General features: G+C 37.5%; 1 pseudogene; it reads left to right on the forward strand.

Annotated features, from left to right (window-relative positions):
- LOC115864522 (UTP--glucose-1-phosphate uridylyltransferase pseudogene) overlaps window positions 1-21,738 on the forward strand; it is a 41,524-nt pseudogene extending 19,786 nt beyond the window's left edge.
- The last annotated feature ends 683 nt before the right edge of the window (window positions 21,739-22,421 follow it).

Consider the following 22,421-nt stretch of genomic DNA (forward strand, 5'->3'; position numbering starts at 1 on the left):
CCCACGTCTATTTCACTGTTCACATTGAGATTCTACCAAATCCTTCAAGACCAGGATCAAAATGCTATTTCTTACAAAAGCTGAGCCTGACTGTGCAAGGTCTCTAGGATCCATCCCTAACCCCACCCAGCAAAAGTATTGTGTTGTGTCATGTGTATTAGAACACTTCTAGCAGCCTAACAAAAAAATTCTTTTTGAGAAGGGTGACAAATATTTTTCAAAACCCCCTCCCAGCCCTTCCTTATACCCACAGGACCTGGCAGGCACATGCAAAGTTTGGGCCACAAAAGAGACCCAGGAGACCTTGTTAATGGGTTATAGATTGCAGGTTGATTTGTAGGTAGCATCAAGCATAAAATTCAGTTAGTCAATCAGTCAGTGATTCAACAAGCAGTAAACTAATAAAGTTCCTGGCCTCATAAAGTTTATAGGTATTGCAATGAAGAACAACATATAAGAAAACAAATAAGTAAATATACCTCATGACTGATAATGATAAGAGCTATGGGTGGAAATACAGTAAAGAGAATAGGGAGATGCAGGAGGCAAATGGGGAGGGGTTGTTTTTTTATAAGGAGTCAGAGAGGACCTTTCTGGCAAGGAGAAGATTGATCAGAGATCTGAAAGAAGGACATGTGGATGAAATGTGTTCCTATCTGCAAAGCATTTTCATATCTGCAAGTCTACTGGAATAGACTTGGACCACTGTGAGTGCAATATAAGGGCTATCTCTCATGGGAAGAGCATTCCAAACAGAGGGGTTAGCAGGTGTAAAGATCTCAAAGTAGGAGAGTTCCTAGCATCTTTAAGAAGCTGTAAGGGAAACAGCATGGCTGGAGCTGAGTGAGGGAGGATGAAGTAAGGAAAGTGATGAGCTCAGGGAGGTAATGGATTCAGGGAGTGAGGGAGCAGATTCTAGAGCCTAAAAGGCTGATTTTTATTCTGAGTAATACAGGAAGCCATTGGAGAGATCTAAGACAAACAGTCATATGATTTAACATATTTTTAAGGAATCAACCTTTTTGCTATATTGAGGTTGAAATGAGGGGGTAGGCCATGGCAAAGACAAGGGCAGAAGCAGGAAAGTTAGGCAGCAATTACCATAAGTCTGGTGAGAGAAGAGGGAAGACTGGACCAGAGTGATGGTAGTCAGTTCTGAATATATTTGGAGAGATGAATTGAGCTGGTGCTAACTTATGGATGGTGTTTAAGAACCATGAGACTAGTATTAATTCACATAAGGAATAAGTATGGAGAGAAAATCAAAGAGGTTCAAAGACTAAGCCCTGGGATACTCCGGTGTTTAGAGATCAGAAAATGGGGTAGATAAGAAACTGAGAGGAGTGGAGAGTCAATACAGAAAGATCAAAGTTTTTCTGTAAAGGAACTGAGGAAGCAGCTGAAAGCAGACGGGGAATCAAGAAAGGGTTGGGTCATTTAAGGTGAGAGAAATTATAGCATGTTAGTAAGCTTGTATTCTTTTTCTAAGGCTTCCATAACAAAGTACCACAAACTAAGAGGCTTAAACAACAGAAATTTGGGGGCTTCCCTGGTGGCGCAGTGGTTGAGAGTCCGCCTGCCAATGCAGGGGACACGGGTTTGTGCCTCGGTCCGGGAAGATCCCACATGCCACGGAGCGGCTGGGCCAATGAGCCATGGCTGCTGAGCCTGCGCGTCCAGAGCCTGTGTTCCGCAACGGGAGAGGCCACAACAGTGAGAGGCCAGCGTACCGCAAAAAAATAGAAAAAACAAAAACAGAAATTTATTTTCTTACAGTCCTAGAGGCTAGGTTTCTAAGGGGTCAGTAGGGTTTTTTTACTCTGAGGCCTTTTTACTTGGTTTGAAGATGGCCATTTTCTCCTGTGTCTTCACATTGTCTTTCCTCTGTGCATGTCTGTGTCTTGATCTCCTCTTCTTAAAAGGACACAAATCACACTGGATTAGGGTACACAATAATGACCTCATTTTAACTTAATTACGTGTTTAGTGACCTTATCTCCAGTCACACTCTGAGATACTGGGGGTTCACATATGTATTTGGGGAGTACACAACTCAGCCCATAACCAGACTGATGAGAAAGGTGCCAGGAATAATCACTGAAACAATGTTCTTAAATAGGCAAGGAGGGACAGAATATAGTGCACAAAGGGAGGAGCAGACTGAAGACAGAACAAGGATGATTCATCCATAATAACAAGAGAGAAAGCAGAGTATCTTGATACAGATATAGGTGGGTGGGTGCATGTGGTGGGGAGCATACAGAAATTCTCTTCTAATAGTCAGCAAGATCATCATAAAAGCATGTGGTTGAGAAGGAGGTGTTGGAAGACTTAAAAGAGAACAGGTCTGTAGTGGTCATTCTGGATGGTGGGAGAGTGAATGGACACTAGGGAAATGTAGTGTGGCAGCTGGGCATCACCAAGAGCCCACTTGAGGTTAGCTAACCTGATTGCAAGTGAGACCAGTAGGCATGGATGTATTTGGCTCCCATGGTGTTTTGCTGAATAAGTTCAGGCCCGGAGTATACAAAGAATTAGATTTAACCAGATAAGGAGTGGGGTGAGTTGCTAGACAACTATGACAAATGTAGACTGGGGTAAGCGGTCCGTGGGGTAATAATAATGACAGACAATAGCACCTCTGCTGGTAGAAAGGTATATTAGTTTCCTGAGGCTGCCATAACAAAATGCCACAAACTGGGCGGCTTTAACGACAGAAATACCTTGTTTCACAGAGGCCAAAAGTCTGAAATCAAAGTGGCTTTCTCAGGGATGTGAGGAAAGGATCTGTTCCAGGCCTTTCTCTTTAGCATGTAGATGGTCATCTTAAGGTTTACATAGCATTCTTCCTGTGGGCATCAGTCCCCAAATTTCCCTTTTTATTAGGACATCTGTCATACTGAATTAGAACCCACAGTAATGACCTCATTTTAACTTGATTACCTCTGCAATGATCCAATTAAGGTCACATCCTCAGGTACTGTGGTGTGGACTTCACCATATGAATTTTAGGGAGACACAGTTCAACCCATAACAGAAAGGAAACCAGGACATTAGGTCAGGCATAGCAGAAGAACAACTTAAAAATTGTAGATTATCTACCTTAGGAAAATAGAAAAAGAAGTATAAATAAACACAAAATAAGCAGAAGAAAAGAAATAATAATAATTATGAAGAAATCAATGAAATTGAAAATGGGAAATCAATAGAGAAAAATCACTAAAACAAATCTAGTTCTAAAATCAGTAAGCCACTAGCCAGACTAATTAAGATTAAAAAAAGAGAAGACACAAATTACTAATATCAGAAATGAAGAAAAAGATATCACTACAGATTCTATGGGCATTAAAAGAACAATAAAGAAATGCTATGAACAACTTTAGGCCCACAAATTTGATAACATAGACAAAATGGACCAATTCCTTGAAAGACACAATTTACCAAAACTCACACAAGAAGAAATAGACACTCTGAATAGGCCTATGTCTGTTAAGAAATTAAATCAGTAATTAATCACATTCCAAAGCAAAAAGCATCAGGTTCAGATGAGTTCACTGGTGAATTCTACCAAACATTTAGGGAAGAAATTATACCAATTCTCTACAATCTCTTTCAGAGTACAGAAGCAGAGGGAGTACTTCCTGACTTATTCTACAAAGCCAGTATTATCCTTATACTTTTTGGTAAGACAGACAAAGGCATTTCAAGAAAAGAAAACTACAGACCAATATCTCTCATTGATATTGAGATATTGATATGTTAAGAACATAGATGTAAAAGTCCTTAACAAAATAGTAGCGAAATAAATCCAACAATGTATTAAAAAGAATTATACACCATGACCAAGTGAGATTTATCCAAGGTATACAAGGCTGGTTCAACATTCAAAAATCAATCAGCATAATCCATTACATCAACAGGTTAAAAAAAAGAAAAATCACATGATTATATCAATAGATGCATAAAAAGCAGTGGACAAAATTGAGCACCTATTCATGATTTAAAAAGCTCTCAATAAACTAGGAATAGAGGGAAACTTCCTTAGCTTGATAAAAATTATCTAAAAAAGGCCTACAGCTAGCATCACACCTAATAGGGAGAAAATTAAAACTTTCCCACCAAAATTAGGTATAAGGCAAGGATGACCCTTCTCACCACTCCTTTTCAACATCATACTGGAAGTTCTAACTAAAGCAATAAGACAAGAAAAAGAAATAACATGTGTACAAATTGGGAAGGAAGACATAAAACTGTCCTTCACAGGTAACATGATTTGTGTAGAACATCTGATAAAAAGCAACCAAAAAATTCCTGGAACTAGTAAGCAATTATGAAAAGATGCAGGATACAAAGTTAATATGTGAATGTCAATTGCTTTCCTATATATCAGCAATAAACACGTGGAATTTAAAATTTAAAACACATTTACATAAGCACCAAAAACGTGAAATACTTAGATATAAGTCTAACAAAATGTGTACACAATCTATATGCAGAAAATTACAAAACTATAATGCACAAAACCAAAAAAGAAATAAATAGAGATAGTCCGTGTCTCTAGATGAGAAGACTCAATACTGTCAAGATGTTAATTCTTCCCAATTTAATCTATAGAGACAATGCTATTTCAGTCAAAATCCCAAAAAATTACTTTGTGAATGTCAACAAACTGATTCTAAAGTTTGTATGGAAGGTCAAAAAATACAGAATAGTGAATGCAATATTCAAGGAGAACAAAGTTGGAGAACTAATATTACCAGACTTCAAGAGTTACTATTAAGCTACAGTAATCAAGACAGTATGGTACTGGCAACAGAATAGACAAATAGATCAATGGAAGAGAATAGAGAGCCCAGAAATAGACCCTTATAAATATAGTCAACTGATCTTTGACAAAAGAACAAAGGCAATGCAATGGAGCAAAGATATTATTTTCAACAAATGGTGCTGGAACAATTGGATGTCAACATAAAAAAAATAATAATCTAGACATAGACCTTACACCCTTTGCAAAAATTAACTCAAAGTGGACTATAAAACTCCTAGAAGATAACATAGGAGAAAACCTAGATGGGCTTGGTTATGTAGATAACTTTTTAAACAGAATACTAAAGGCACAATTCATGAACAAAAATGATAAGGTGGACTTCATTAAAATTAAAAATTCCTACTCTGCAAAAGACAATGTTAAGAGAATTGAAGAGAAGACAAGACACAGACTTGGAGAAAATATTCACAAAAACACATCTGGCAAGGGACTGTTATCCAAAATATACAAAGAACTATTAAAACTCAACAATAAAAAAAGCAAACAGCTCTTCCAGGGATAACCCAGTGATGGAGAGCCTTCTTTGCACATCTAATCCTCATGATAGGTCTATTACAAAGACAAGGAAATTAAAGTCAACTGGTTCTGCCCCTTGCCTGAACTACTCAAAAATTAGAAAGGAGAGGTGTGGTCAATATGGCAGGGTAGGAAAACCCTGAGCTCACCTCCTCCCAAAGGCCCACGAGAATTACAACTATTTACAAAGCAAGCATTTTTGAGAACAACATGAAAACTAGCAGAAAAATGTCTTCAGAACTATAGATATAAAGAAGGAACCACTATGAGTGAAGTAGGAGGGATGGAGACGTTGTATAGTCAAGACACATACCTCTGGGTGGGTGACCCACAAACAGGAGAATAACCACATTTGCAGGGGTTCTCCCACAGTAGCAAGGGGTCTGAGCCTCACATTGGGCTCCCCAGTCAGGGGTTCCAGCACTGGGAAAATAAGCCCCCAGAATGTCTGGCTTTGAAGGCCAGAAGTGCTTTGAGTAAGGGAGAGCCAGAGGGCTGTAGGAAACAGAGACTCCACTCTTAAAGATCATGCACAAAACCACACAGGCTCTGAGTCCCAGCACAAAGGTACTCATTTGAAAAGAATCTGGGTCAGACCCCCCTTGTTAATCTTGGAGAATCTCCTGGAGAGGCGAAAAGCAACTGGGATGTCCCCTGGGGACACAGATGCTAGAGACAGCCATTTTTTGGAACTTATTCTACCATAAGGACACTGGTGCTGGCAGGTGTCATTTTGGTGTCCTCTTTCTAGCTTATTAATACCAAGAGCTTACCAGCTCACCAACAGGCTGGCACCAGCCCCAGCCCCACAGCCAGCTACCACAGGACCCACCCCTCCCACCAGCAGGCCAGCACCAGTCCCAGGACTTGGTTCCACCCACCAGTGCCCCCACAGGAATCGTCCCCACAACAGAAGAAACCATAGAAATAAACACAAAGAATTAAGCAAAATGAGGAGACAGAGGAATATGTTCCAAAAAAAGAATCAAAACAACACTCTGAAAACAAACTAAATGAAGTGGACATAAGCAATCTACCTAATAAAGAGTTGAAGGTAATGATCATAAAGATGCTTACCAAACTTGGGAGAAAAATGGATAAACATAGTGAGAATTTCAACAAGAGTTAGAAACTGTAAAGAAGGATCAAACAGCACTTGAAGAATACGATCATTTAAATTTTAAAATACACTAGAAGGAATCAACTGTAGATTAGATGATACAGTGTAACAAATCAGCAAAATGGAAGACAGAGTCATGGAAATCACCCAAGCTTAATCAGAAAACTAAAAAAGAATTTTTAACAGTGAGGATAACTTAAGAGACCTCTGGGACAACACCAAGCATACTAGCATTTGCATTACAGTGAATAATAATAGAAGAGAGAGAAAGGGGCAGAGAAATTATTTGAAGAAATAATCACTGATTCTCCCAAACATTTCAAGAAGAGTTAACACCTATCCTCTCAAACTATTTCAAAATATTGAACAGGAATGAATATTTCTGAGCTCATTCTACAAAGCCAGCATCACCCTGATACCAAAATCAGAAAAAGACACCAAAAAAAAAGAAAGAAAGAAAATTACAGGACAATATTATTAATGAACATAAATTCAAACACCTCAACAAAATATTAGCAAACCAAATTCAACGATACATTAAAAGAATCATAAACCATGCAGGATCAAGTAGGATTTATCTTAGGGATGAAAGGATAGTTCAATATCCACAAATCAATCAATGTGATACATTAACAAGTAGAAGAATTTTAAAAAATGAGCCAAAAACTTAACAGACATCTCACCAAAGAAGAAATACAGATGTCAAGCATACGAAAAGGTGCTCCATATCATATGTCATCAGGGAAATGCAAATTAAAACAACAATAAGATACCACTATATACCTATTAGAATGGCCAAAACCTGGAGCACCAACAACACCAAATGCTGGTAAGGATGTGGAGCAACCAGAACTCTCATTCATTGATGGTGGGAATGTAAAATGGTACAACCACTTCAAAACATAGTTTGAAAATTTCTTATAAAACTAAACATACTCTTGCCTTACAGATCAGCACTTGTGCTCCTTGTGTATTTACTCAGAGAAGTTGAAAACAAACATGTCTACACAAAAACTTGCCTGTGGATATTTATAGCACCTTTACTCAAAATTGCCAAAACTTGGAGGCAACCAAGATCTCCTTCAGTACGTGAAAGAATTAATAAACTGTGGTACTTCCAGACAGTGGAATATTATTTTACAATTTTTAAAATGTGCTATCAAACCATGAAAAGACATGGAGGAACCTTAAATACATACTACTAAGTGAAAGAGGCCAATCTGAAAAGGTTACGTACTTTATGCTTCCAATATATGAAATTGTGGAAAAGACAAAACTAGGGAGACAGTAAAAAGATCAGTGGTTGCCAGAGGTTGGAGGTGGGGGCAGAGCGTAGAGTAATTTTAGGGCAATGAAATGATACTATAATGATGGACGTATATAATTATACATTTATCCAAACCCCTAGAATGTTATAACATTCTGATTATAATGATTGTAATGTGTCAGTGTAGGTTCATCAATTGAAACAAATGTACCACTCTGGTGTAGGATGTTGATAATGGGGGAGGCTATACATGTGTAGGGGAAGAGGGTATATGGAAAACCTATGTACCTTCTTCTTAATGTTGCTGTGAACCTAAAACTGCTCTAAAAATAGTCTTTCTTAAAGGGAGATCAATGGATTGTTGGTCTTAGTGAGGTTGGGGGATTTTGGGAGTTAAGGACTAAAAGGAAGCACCTGAAAAGATATGAAGGGAGGAAGCAGAGTGCAATGCTTGTAAAATTTTGCACTATGTTGGGAACATTTGTACACAACTCAGTCAATAACTCACACCAGTGGGTATCTCTCATCAACACAGAATTTCTAGTTTTCTGTGTTCTGTTTTTCTCAAGTGGACCTCTGCTTTGTCTGCTTCCCAACCAGACTGATTTTTAATAGATGAAGCCTCAGGAAGATTTCAACAGATATCCTTAGAGATTTCCTTCACTTCTAAGCAGAAAAAAGAAGTTGCTGTATGGTGACATGGAAAGGGTGAGATGTCAGATATGGCTAGCTGGCTAATGATACATTGAAAAAGCCTTTCCAGAAGCACTGGGAACTCAGAGACAACTATCTTTTCCATACACACATTTCCTGCTCTCTGTGCCAGACAGCCCACTAGCCTTGCTGTAGTTGGTTCAGCAAATAGTTGCTGAGTTCCTACTGTTTCATGCACTGTCCTAGGTGCTAGGGAGGTGAGGGTACTGAGCTAAGTAAGACATGTTCTCTGCCTAAAAGATTCACAAACTAAGAGGAAGCAAGAAGGGCCAAGGTAAATTAACAAAAGTTACGAAGAACATAGAGTAGGAAATTGGCATAACACTAACACAACATAGCATGAGGATGATGGGAAAACTGTAAGGAACGAAATTTGTATGAATGGGAATTAAGAAGGTCTTTGTGAATGGGTACTATTTGCAGCAAAACTTGGTGAATAGAGAGATTTCATTGGGCTGTGTGTCTGCACAAGTCAGGACAGAGAGACTGAAATCTGTGGGACATGTTTGGAGATTGACAAGCAGTTTAATTTGCTTGGTGTCAGAAGAGCAATGCATATGCACAAAACCCAGGATGAAATTGGGAACATCTGATGGATTTTGAACAAGCAGGTACCATGGTCAGAATGTGATCACATGAAGAATATTCTGATAAAAGCACATAAGATGGACTGGAATAGAGAGCTGAAGGGGCAGGAAGTTGTCCTCAGGATGGAGGCAAGAGTGGTTGAGGGGAATGGATGAGAGAGCACCGACTGCACAATATTGCAGAATTAGACTTGATCCGATATAAGTTGATCATGCATTAACTGTGGGGGACAATAAATGAGGAGGACCTGTAGAGGACACCGAGGTTTTGAACCTGAGGACTTGGAGGACATAGGGATATTCACAGATATAGGAACACTAAAGGGAGAAGCTGGTTTCAATGGAAAGATGATTCCTCTTTGAACATGCTGAATTAAAGATGCTGAAGGATGTCCAAGTGAAGTCATCTAGCAGTCAGCTGGAACGGTGGGAACAGAGATTAGGACAGTAGATAGGGGCAAGGAGGCAGAAATGTGGTTGTCTTTTTCACAGAGGAGTGGTTAATACGGATACAGTGCAATAGTAGAATTTTGGTTAGAAAAAACTTATGGAGAAAGAGACAGACAAATTGGTGATAATAGAGAGAAGCTGTAATGAGGGGAAGCAAATGAAGGAGGGGTACTCAACAATATTAACAATGACATGCTGGAAGACATAGACATAAATAAGAAAGGAGAACAAAGTGTTGGATTTGCCAGGTAGTGAGACAGACAATGAGGAAACCCAGAGACTTCAAGAAAATAGACCATCATGAACCATCAACTGTTGTCTGTCTTGCTGTGTTTCAAGAAGAGGCTATCAGCCTCTGATTAAGAGGCTTGAATTTGTTTTCAGGTTGCATGAGTTCAAATCCCTGCTCTTTTAAAGAGTTAAAAGCTCCTGGCCAAGCAAGTCAAGCTCCTTTCCTCATATAAGGAGGCCTTATATAAGGCAAGCTTTATCTTCCTCAACTGTAAAAATACAGGGTTTGTCAAATGATCTTAGGTGCAATAACATTGAACATGATAATGTTCATTGTACTGAATGGACTGGACACCTGGATGTTCTACTTAGTTCATTACACTGCACAGATTCAAAAATAATCTTAGGAAAGAACTATATAACACAAAGGGAACCCATATGTATTTCTCATAGGTTAAACACATTTGATGTGTGCCGTCCTCTCATCTCTCTACTTGCTTTTATTCTCAAACCAAGGATTTTTTCCAAAAAGAAAAGAAAAAAAGCAGAGTACAGAGTACAAAGGCAAGAAATTCTAATTCACTGAAAAAAAATAAATCACCTTTTAAAGAAGCTATAGGACTGCATATGTACTATGGAAACAAGCACAGACTTATGAAGATGGTACTAACATAACAACTACAAACAAACATTTCAGAATACAACAAGGAGGTAAATGCATATGTTCCTTCTCTATTCAAATATGTGGGAAAGGGCAAATATGCTCCAATCATCAGACAAACCTGGAGAATGTATATCTTAATAAATTAGATAAAGATGTTTGATGTTTCTCTTCTATAGTAAACTAAAGTGGTCATAAAATGCAAAATACTTTATCCAAAATGGACTACAGTTCTATAGGCTTATGCCAAGGAGGAGAATGGAGTCTGTTTCCCTCTCGGTCTTATTTAATTGTTTTTAATGACTAAAAGGCTAGTGATAGTGCAGGCTGACTCTGGTACATTTATGGGGGGTGAGAGAAGGGATAAGAGTTTAGCCATTTGATTTTGTTTCTTAAGCAACTTTTATGTAATGTTTTTGTTGTTGCACACTGTGCACAATATCAATGTTTGTAAAATGCTGGTAGGGAACTGATCTCACAGCAAGATATTCTGAAGTCAGGTGGGGACAGAGGGCTGGCCTCTCACTACCCTCTCTGATCTGTACAACATTGGAAAGATGGGCTTAGCAGGTGCTGGGCTTTAGCCATATTGGGGGGTATAAATTAGGGTTAGTAGGCCATCACAAATCATGCAGACAGTTGAATTTTTAAGAAAGAAGAAAGCATTATAACAAGTTTTTCAACCTCAGAAATATTGATATTTAAGCCAGAGAAATGTTATCTTATGGAAAGGGGAAAAAGGTTATCCTGTGTATAGTAAGATGTTTAGCATCATCCTTGGCTTCTATACACTATTGTTTTCTAACCAAAGTTCTACTATCACACCGTATCCATGTTAACCACTCCTCTGTGAAAAAGACAACCACATTTCTGCCTTCTTGCCCCTATCTACTGTCCTAATCTTTAATCCTACCATTCCAACTGACTGCTAGATGACTTCACTTGGACATCCTCCAGCATCTTTAATTCAGCATGTTCAAAGAGGAATCATCTTTTCATTAAAACCAGCTTCTCCCTTTAGTGTTCCTATATCTGTGAATATCCCTATGTCCTCCAAGTCCTCAGGTTCAAAACCTCAGTACCTTCTCCAGTTCCTCCTCATTTATTGTCCCCCACAGTTAATGCATGATCAACTCATATCAGATCAAGTCTAATTCTGCAATATTCTGCAGTTGATGCTCTCTCATCCATTCCCTTCAACCACTCTTGCCTCCATCCTGAGGACAATTTCCTGCCCCTTCAGCTCTCTATTCCAGTCCATCTTATGTGCTTTTATCAGAATATCCTTCATGTGATCACATTCGGACCATGGTACCTGCTTGTTCAAAATCCATCAGATGTTCCCAATTTCATCCTGGGTTTTGTACAAATGCATCTCAGCTCTTCTGACACCAAGCAAATTAAACTGCTTGTCAATCTCCAAACATGTCCCACGGATTTCAGCCTCTCTACCCTGACTTGTGCAGACACAAAGACCATTGAAATTTCCCTATTCATCAACCTCTACTGCAAATAGTACCTCATTCACAAACCCCTTCTTAATTCTCCCCAATCATGACAACCAAAATGCTTTAGACATCTAAACATGCTCCTGGCTAAGAATCACTGAAATATACAAATAAACACACAGATGATCACTTGAAATTTTCCTTTTATCAAATCATTTTGCAAAAAAAATATTAATCACTTTTTCTTACAAAGAAAGGTTTTCGTAAACTGTGGAGATCCAAATTTCTCAATATTTGCCATACTGGAGAAAGGCTTTCTGTGTTTAGTCACTAAGTGGAAGCAATAATGCTGGCAGATTTCCCTTTCCCAATATCATCAAGAGATTCATGCAGATTGTTCCATAACAAAACCCAGACATTTTTTTAAGTTTCAAAATACGCTCCCTTAACATTGGATGTCTGTTATCAAAAGAACCCAAATTCTACATATGACTTGAACTGTGGGACAAGAGTTATGAGAGAAGGGTTGTAAAGATAAATCTTATTAATTTTACTTAAGTCTACAGAGTGGTTGCTGAAGAAATAAACTTGCACAATTCTTTGCAAAGAACAGGACAAAGTCATTAAGTAGCTAATCATTTTATATTTTTAGTTCTTCAGAAGACAGCCTTACATCTCTGCATGGGATTGGGATTCACAGAAATTATGGATGACTGACACTTATTCCTTTTCTGTCTTATAATAATCATTCTTTGGATTCATTCTCAAAACAAACAAAAAACAAAAAAAAACCCAATCAAAAATAGAAACTAGGAGAATTTGAGGGGATTGGTTCAAGATGGCGGAGTAGAAGGATGTGTGCTCACTCCCACTTCTGAGAGAAATGGAATCACAACTAACTGCTAAACAATCATCGACAGGAAGACACTGGAACTCACCAAAAAAGATATCCCACATCCAAAGACAAAGAAGAAGCCACAATGAGATGGTAGGAGGGGCGTAATCACAATAAAATCAAATCCCATAACTGCTGGGTGGGTGACTCACAAACTGGGGAACTTATACCACAGAAGTCCACCCACTAGAGTGAAGGTTCTGAGCCCCATGTCAGGCCTCCCAAGCTGGGGGTCCCGCAACAGGAGGAGGAAATCCTAGAGAATCAGACTTTGAAAGCTAGCGGATTGAAAGACTTCGACAGGACTGGGGGAAACAGAGACTCCACTCTTGGTGGGCACACACAAAGTAGCATGCACATCAGGACCCAGGGAAAGGAGCAGTGACCCCATAGGAGACTGAACCAGACTTACCTGCTAGAGTTAGAGAGTCTCCTGCAGAGGCAGGGGGGTGGCTCCTTGAGGACAAGGACACTGGCAGCAGAAGTTCTGGGAAGTACTCCTTGGTGTGAGCCTTCCCAGAGTCTGCCATTGGCCCCACCAAAGAGGCAGGTAGACTCCAGTGTTGGGTTGCCTCAGGCCAAACAACCAAGAGGGAGGAAACCCAGGCCCACCCATCAGCAGACAAGCAGATTAAAGTTTTACTGAGCTCTGCACACACCAATCCCTCCCATCATGAAACTTGCACAAGCCAATTAGATAGTTTCATCCATCGGAGGGCAGAGAGCAGAAGCAAGAAGAACTACAATCCTGCAACCTGTGCAACAAAAACCACATTCACAGAAAAACAGACAAGATGAAAAGGCAGAGGGCTATATACCAGATGAAGGAACAAGATACAACACCAGAAAAACAACTAAATGAAGTGGAGATAGGAAACCTTCCAGAAAAAGAATTCAGAATAATGATAGTGAAGATAATCCAGGACCTTGGAAAAAGAATGGGACAAAGATCGAGAAGATGTAAGAAATGTTTAACAAAGACCTAGAAGAATTAAAGAACAAACGCCTAGAACACTTAAAGAACAAACAGAGGTGAACAATATAATAACTGAAATGAAAAATATACTAGAAGGAATCAATAGCAGAATAACTGAGGCAGAAAAATGGATAAGTGACCTAGAAGACAAAATGGTGGAATTCACTGCAACAGAACAGAATAAAGAAAAAAGAATGAAAAGAAATGAAGACAGCAAAAGAGACCTCTGGGACAACATTAAATGTAACAACATTCACATTATACGGGTCCCAGAAGGAGAAGAAAGAGAGAAAAGACCCGAGAAAATATTTGAAGAGATTATAGTAGAAAACTTCTCTAACATGGGAAAGGAAATAGCCACCCAAGTCCAGGAAACACAGAGAGTCCCAGGCAGGGTAAACCCAAGGAGGAACACACCAAGGCAAACAGTAATCAAATTGGCTAAAAATAAAGACAAAGAAAAATTATTGAAAGCAACAAGGGAAACACAAAAAATAACATAAAAGGGAACTCCCATAAGGTTAACAGCTGATTTCTCAGTGGAAATTCTACAAGCCAGAAGGGAGTGGCATGATATATTTACAGTGATGAAAGGGAAAAACCTACAAACAAGATTACTCTACAAGGATCTCATTCAGATTCAATGGAGAACTCAAAAGCTTTACAGACAAGCAAAAGCTAAGAGAATTCAGCACCACCACGCCAGCTCAACAACAAATGCTAAAGGAACTTCTCTAAGTGGGAAACACAGAGAAGAAAAGGACCTACAAAAACAAACCCATAACAATTAAGAAAATGGTAATAGGAACATACTTACTGATAATCACCTTAAATGTGAATGGATTAAATGATCCAACCAAAAGACACAGGCTCGCTGAATGGATATAAAAACCGAATCCATATATATGTTGTCTACAAGAGACCCACTTCAGACCTAGGGACACATGCAGACTGAAAGTGAGGGGATGGAAAAAGATATTCCATGCAAATGGAAAGCAAAAAAAAAGCTGGAGTAGCAATACTCATATCAGATAAAATAGACTTTAAAACAAAGAATGTTAAAAAGACAAAGAAGGCCACTACATAATGATCAAGGGATCAATCCAAGAAGACGATACAACAATTATAAATATATATGCACCCAACATAGGAGCACCTCAATACATAAGGTAACTGTTAACAGCTATTAAAGAGGAAATCGACAGTAACACAATAATAGTGGGGGACTTTAACACACTTACCCCAATGGACAGATAATCCAAACAGAAAATTAATAAGGAAACACAAACTTTAAATGACACCCTAGACCAGATAGTGTTAATTGATATTTATGGGACATTCCATCCAAAAACAACAGATTACACTTTCTTCTCAAGTGCACATGGAATATTCTCCAGGATAGATCACATCTTGGGTCACAAATCAAGTCTCAGTAAATTTAAGAAAATTGAATTAATATCAAACATCTTTTCTGACCACAATGCTATGAGATTAGAAATCAATTACAGGGGAAAAAACGTAAAAAATACAAACACATGGAGGCTAAAAAATACTTAACTAAATAATCAAGAGATCACTGAAGAAATCAAGAGGAGATCAAAACATACATAGAGACAAATTACAATGATAACACTATGATCCAAAACCTATGGGATGAAGCAAAAGCAGTTCTAAGAGGAAAGTTTATAGGAATACAACCTACTTCAAGAAATGAGAAAAATCCCAAATACACAATATAACCTTACACCTAAAGGAACGAGAGAAAGAACAAACAAAATCCAAAGTTAGTAGAAGGAAAGAACGCATAAAGATCAGAGCAGAAATAAATGAAATAGAAACAAAGAAAATAGCAAAGATCAATAAAACTAAAAGCTGATTCTTTGAGAAGGTAAACAAAATTGATAAACCATTAGCCCGACTCATCAAGAAAAAGAGGGAGAGGGCACAAATTAGAAATGAAAAAGGAGAAGTCACAACAGACACCGCAGAAATACAAAGCACCATGAGAGACTACTACAAGCAACTCTATGCCAATAAAATGGATAACCTGGAAGAAATGGACAAATTCTTAGAAAGGTACAACCTTCCAAGACTGAACAAGGAAGAAATAGAAAACATGAACAGACCAATCACAAGTAATAAAATTGAAAGTGTGATTAAAAGTCTTCCAACAAACAAAAGTCCAGGACCAGATGGCTTCACAGGTGAATTCTATCAAACATTTAGAGAAGAGCTAACACCCATCTTTCTCAAATGCTTCCAAAAACATTGCAGAGGAAGGAACACTCCCAAACTCATTCTACAAGACCACCATCACCCTGATACTGAAACCAGACAAAGCTACTACAAAAAAGAAAATTACAGACCAATAACACTGATGAATATAGATGCAAAAATCGTCCTCAAAATACTAGTAAACACAATCCAACAACACAAGGATCATACTCTATGATCATGTGGGATTTATCCCAGGGATGCAAGGATTCTTCAATATACGCAAATTAATCAATGTGATATAACATATTAACAAATTGAAGAGTAAAAACCATATGATCATCTCAATAGATGCAGAAAAAGCTTTTGACAAAATTCAACACCCATTTATGATAAAAAAAAAAACTCTCCAGAAAGTGGGCATAGAGGGAAGCTGCCTCAACATAATAAAGGCCATAAATGACAAACCGACAGCAAACATCATTCTCAATGGTGAAAAACTGAAAGCACTTCCTCCAATATTAGGAACAAGACAAGGATGTCCACTGTCACCACTATTATTCAACATAGTTTTGGAAGTCCTAGCCACAGCAATCAGAGAAGAAAAAGAAATAAAAGGAATACAAATTGGAAAAGAAGAAGTAGAAGTGTCACTGTTTGCAGATGACATAATACTATACATAGATAATCCTAAAGATGCCACCAGAAAACTACTAGAGCTAATAAATGAATTTGGTAATGTTGCAGGATACAAAATTAATGCACAGAAATCTCTTGCATTCCTATACATTAATGATGAAAAATCTGAAAGAAAAATTAAGGAAACACTCCCCTTTACCACTGCAAAAAAATAATAATATACCTAGGAATAAACCTACCTAGGGAGACAAAAGACCTGAATGCAGAAAACTACAAGACATTGATGAAAGAAATTAAAAATGATACAAACAGATGAAGAGATATACCATGTTCTTGGATTGGAAGAATCAATATTGTGAAAATGACTATACTACCCAAAGCAATCTACAGATTCAATGCAATTCCTATCAAATTACCAATGGCATTTTTTACAGAACTAGAACAACAATCTTAAAATTTGTATTGAGACAAAAAAGACCTCAAATAGCCAAAGCAGTCTTGAGGGAATAAAATGGAGCTGAAGGAATCAGACTTCCTGACTTCAGACTATACTACAGAGCTACAGTAATCAAGACAATATGGTACTGGCACAAAAACAGAAATATAGATCAATGGAACAGGATAGAAAGCCCAGAGATAAACCCATGCACCTATGGTCAACTTATCTATGATGAATGAGGCAAGGATATACAATGGAGAAAAGACAGTCTCTTCAACAAGTGGTGCTGGGAAAACTGGACAGCTACATGTAAAAGGCTGAAATTACAACACTCCCTAACACCATATGCAAAAATAAACTCAAAATGGCTTAAAGACCTAAATGTAAGACCGGACAATATAAAACTCTTAGAGGAAAACATGGAAAAAACACTCTTTGACATAAATCAAAGAAAGATCTGTTTTGATCCACCCCCTAGAGTAATGGAAATAAAAACAAAAATAAACAAATGAAACTTAAAAGCTTTTGCACAGCAAACGAAATTACAAATAAGACGAAAAGACAACCCTCAGAATGGGAGAAAAATATTTGCAAACGTATCAACAGACAAAGGATAGTTCTCCAAAATATATAGACAGCTCATGCAGCTCAATATTTAAAAAACAAACATCCCAAACAAAAAAACCATATTTGCACAATAGTTGATGCATAGAAAATTCTGACTCTGAAAAGAGGAAGTCAACCAAACTGGAAAAACTAGAAGATTCAACTCAGACTACTTCTTCTCAAGGTGATCAGCTTTGACAAGTTGTGCTAGTACCATTATTAATCCTTAGACTATAGCTATATCCAAACCCAGATGCATCATGTCACTTTGGCCATAATTTTGGCCAAAACCATCAGTACCTGTCTTTCTTTACAATGAAATGATTTTGTGCACTTAAAAGAGTTTACTATTCAGATTTCTTCTCCTTAGAAACAGACCAGCTGATTGGAGAAAACTTCTGCTGATAAGAATGAAATGCATCCCAAGCTAAAAAAGCGAAAACTGTGGTCTTCACCATATGACATTGTTCAAACTTGATTTTTATTTCCCTGTACAAAGACTTCGTATATGCTTTTTTTTTCACAGAATGTTAGGATTTTATTCAGGTTTTTAAAATTTGGATAAATAATGGTAATATTGAAAACTCTAACATGGTGATGTTCATTGGCTATTTTTTTGCTTTATTCTTGATTATCATATAACTAATGAGATTCAAATAGCTAGTGGTATTTCCACTATAATTTTCATCTTTTTTTGCGGGGGGGTGGGAGGGTGCACCACATGGCTTGCAGGATCTTAGTTCCCTGACCAGGGATTGAACCCTCACCCTCGGCAGTGAAAGTGCAGAGTCCTAATGATGCCGAAAGCTCGGCCTCTGTGCACCACTGTCGGAACGAATCTCAGAGACAGAGTTTTGGGTGAAGAAAAAAGAATAGCTTTATTGCTTTGCTAGGCAAAGGGGGACACAGAGGGCTCCTGCCCTCGAAAACTATGTGTCCCTTAATGTTTTTTATTGAAGTAGAGTTGATTTACAATGTTGTGTTAGTTTCAGGTGTACAGCACAGTGATTCATTATATAAGTATATTCTTTTTCAGACTCTTTAAGGAGTTTTTTTTAAATCAAGTCTTAATTTGTAGCAGGCTCACTGATGAACCCTGAAAGTAAAGGAACCAAAACTGGCAAAGATGCCTTATGTTGTGGAGTGAATTCACAGTTCATGCCCTTAAGGTTTTTTCCAGAGGTTTTTGGAAATGCCTTATGATTACAACAGAACTTTACTCTTTCTATCTTTTTATACCCTGTCCCCATCTGGCTAGATGTCCCACAGCTTTCAAAGCATCCTGATAATTTTTTTTTATATAATACTACATATTTTTATTGGGATCTTTCAGTGTACTAGGATTTGTTTAGAGCTCTTGGGTTTTCATTGTTTTGGTTAGAATTTTACTTTTATGAGGTGTTAGGGCAGAAGAGGGGGTGTGTTTTATTTTTATTTTGTTTTTATTTTGATTGCCACACACTCTTCTAACCCTTCCCCTTGTGTTGACCCCTCTGAAAAGATAATAATCTCACTTCCTACATCGTAAGAGAAATTCTTAACAGGTCAAGAATCATAATCAGGTTTAGACAGTTATTTTAGCCTTCCTTTTCTATCCCACTGACATTAAACCCAAGATGAGTCGAAATGTGATATGTTCCATGCGTTCTTTTCAAATATCTTTGAAATAGGCACATGGTTTCAGTTTTGTGCTGGAATAGTCTGTTCCAAAGAATTGCAGTTTTCTGATCCTCCTTAATTATTAGCATTGTATTTCTAGAAAGTACACCAAAGAAAGCTTTTCACTGGATACAACCTTAAATAACTAAATTTAACCTTAAAGTAGATGACCTGAATCATATATAAGAAATATTAAAATCTTCCTCCCAAGACCCATGGAAGAAGAAAGGGACAAGGACTAAATACAATAAAAAATATTTTCAAAACCATTTGCTTTTGATCCAAATTGGGATCTACTTTCTTTTCTGACTTTGAATAGAGAAAAGGACTAATTTAATTGTGTAATCTCCTACCATACCCTTGTGGTTGTATCTGAACCAGTATGACATGTAAAAAGTCTCAAAGGAGAGCAAAACAGTCAGGAAATGCTGTTAGTTCATACAAATGACATCAGGAATTATGTCGAACCACATATGGCTTGATAGTCTTTTTCCTTGAGCTATAAAGATTGCACTGACAAGAGTAAAAAGACAATACAATCTTCTTTCACTTTTTGGCAAACTTCAGGCTGGAAGTTTTATTTGCCATGTACCAGCTTTATTCCTCTTCCAAAGGTGAAATGAGGGGTCTTGGGGAGAATTTTGATTTTCTGCTCTTCCTCTCTAGTAAAATTACTCCTTTGTTGTAATTTTTTCCAGAACTGATAAATTCTATAAAATTTTTTTCAAATCATGATGACCAAGTAGTTTCCTCTTTCCCTTGTTTCTCGTAATCTTCAAAGTAGAAAGGAATTCCGTAAGTAGAGCCAGAATTGCTATTCCTAAACAAGTCATCCCATGAAACCAAGTTACAATCTTAGTCTTGTCCCTAAGGAGATGCCTGATCTTAAGCAAGTTATCACGTGTAATATAGGAAAAAATAACCTTTTTCCCAAAAAATGTTGTTGGAAGTTTAAATGATAGGATAATCTCAGTGAATGCTCGTTTCCTACCTGTCTGTCAGCTTTCAATCAATAATCTTGAGTTACATTGGCTTGGTTCATCTATGAATCACAAACTATTTTTCATCTAAAGAATAGTCAAATCCAGCAATTCCACTTCTGGATATATATACAGAAAAAATTCAAACACTAATTCGAAAAGATACATGGACCTCAATGTTCATTAGCAGTACTATTTACAATAGACAAGATATGGTAACAACCCAAGTGTCCATCAACAGACAAATGGATAAAGAAGATGTGGTAAATATATACGAAGAAATATTACTCAGCCATTAAAAAGAATGAAATTCTACCATTTGCAGCAATGTGGATGGACCTAGAGAATATTATGCTTAGTGAAATAAATTTGACAGAGAAAGACCAATACTGTAGGATATCACTTATACATGGAATCTAAAAAATAGTACAAATGAAGGTATATAGCAAAACAGAAACAGACTCACAGATACAGAAAACATGGATGAAGATGCAAAAAAAATACTACAGAAGTAGAATCACTGTCGTGTGAAAATCTACACTTTTAATCAAACCAGGTACCTGAGGATTAATAAAGAATCTTTACTACCTGTAGCAAAGAATGTTTCATTCTCAGGGGAAAATACAGAAACCTGGTACCCTCCGGGTTATAGAAATATTTATGCCGGTTTCTACAACTCTGGTTTGCTTTATACCTTTATAGGAGAAGGCAAAGGGTATATTTTTGAGTCCAACATAGATAATCTGGATACCACAGTGGATCTTTATATTCTTAATCATCTAACAAACCCACCCAATGGAAAACCTTGTCAATTTGTCATGGAAGTCACAAATAAAACACATGCAGATGTAAAGGGTGGGACACTCACTCAGTATGAAGGCAAATTGAGACTGATGGAAATTGCTCAAGTGCCAAAAGCATATGCTGATGAGTATAAATCTGTATCAAAATTCAAAATATTTAATACAAACAACCTATGGATCTCTCTTACAGCAGTTAAAAGACTGCAGGAGCAGAATGCTATTGACATGGAAATCATTGTAAATCCAAAGACTTTGGACGGAGGCCTGAATGTCATTCAGTTGGAAACTGCAGTAGGGGCTGCCATTAAAAGCTTTGAGAACTCTCTAGGTATTAATGTTCCTAGGAGCCGTTTTCTGCCTGTCAAAACCACATCAGATCTCTTGCTTTTGACGTCAAACCTTTATAGTCTTAATGCAGGATCTCTGACAATGAGTGAAAAGCGGGAATTTCCTACAGTGCCCTTGGTTAAATTAGGCGGTCCTTTTACGAAGGTTCAGGATTATCTAAGGAGATTTGAAAGCATACCAGATATGCTTGAATTGGATCACCTCACAGTTTCAGGAGATATAACATTTGACAAGAATGTTTTATTACAGGGAACGGTTATCATCATCGCAAATCATGGTGACTGAATTGACATCCCACCTGGAGCAGTATTAGAGAACAAGATTGTATCTGGGAACCTTCATACCTTGGACCACTGAATGAAAAATATTGTGCACATTTTATACTAATTATGGGCTAAACAATTTCTTACAATGAAGTGTTCTCTAGGATTATAAAATGGGCAGGTACTTTATTATGTTACTGTACCATGCAGTGCTAATTTTTAAGTTGAGTTTTCTGCAGTATGCTGTTAGTCTATGAAAAGCACAGGTGGAAGCAGTACTTTTCTTTTTGAAGAAGATTCTGAAAGTTAAATTCATCTTAAAGTGCAATATTGTTTAAGCTTAAAACTGGCGTAGCTCTGCTGGAAAATCTTTTAACAGAGGCCTCAATAATGGTCACTTTGAACTGCTTGTGATTTTAAAAATAAAGCTGTGAAGCAATACACGTGTAAAAAAAAAATCAAAAGTATTCACAAAAATATCTCCATCAATAGTTCTTTTTCCCTTGAATTTTATTTTATTTACTTTTTATACAGCAGCTTATTAGTTACCTATTTTATACATATTAGTGTATATATGTCAATCTCCCAATTCATCCCACCACCACCACTCCCCAACCAGCCCCTGCTTTCCCCCTTGCTGTCCATACGTTTGTCCTTTACATCTGTGTCTCTATTTCTGCCTTGCAAACCGTTTCATCTGTAACATTTTTCTAGATTCCACATATATGCGTTAATATACGATGTTTGTTTTTCTCTTTCTGACTCACTTTACTCTGT

This window comes from Globicephala melas, chromosome 5, assembly GCF_963455315.2.
Source record: "Globicephala melas chromosome 5, mGloMel1.2, whole genome shotgun sequence".
In the NCBI taxonomy this organism is placed as follows: domain Eukaryota; kingdom Metazoa; phylum Chordata; class Mammalia; order Artiodactyla; family Delphinidae; genus Globicephala; species Globicephala melas.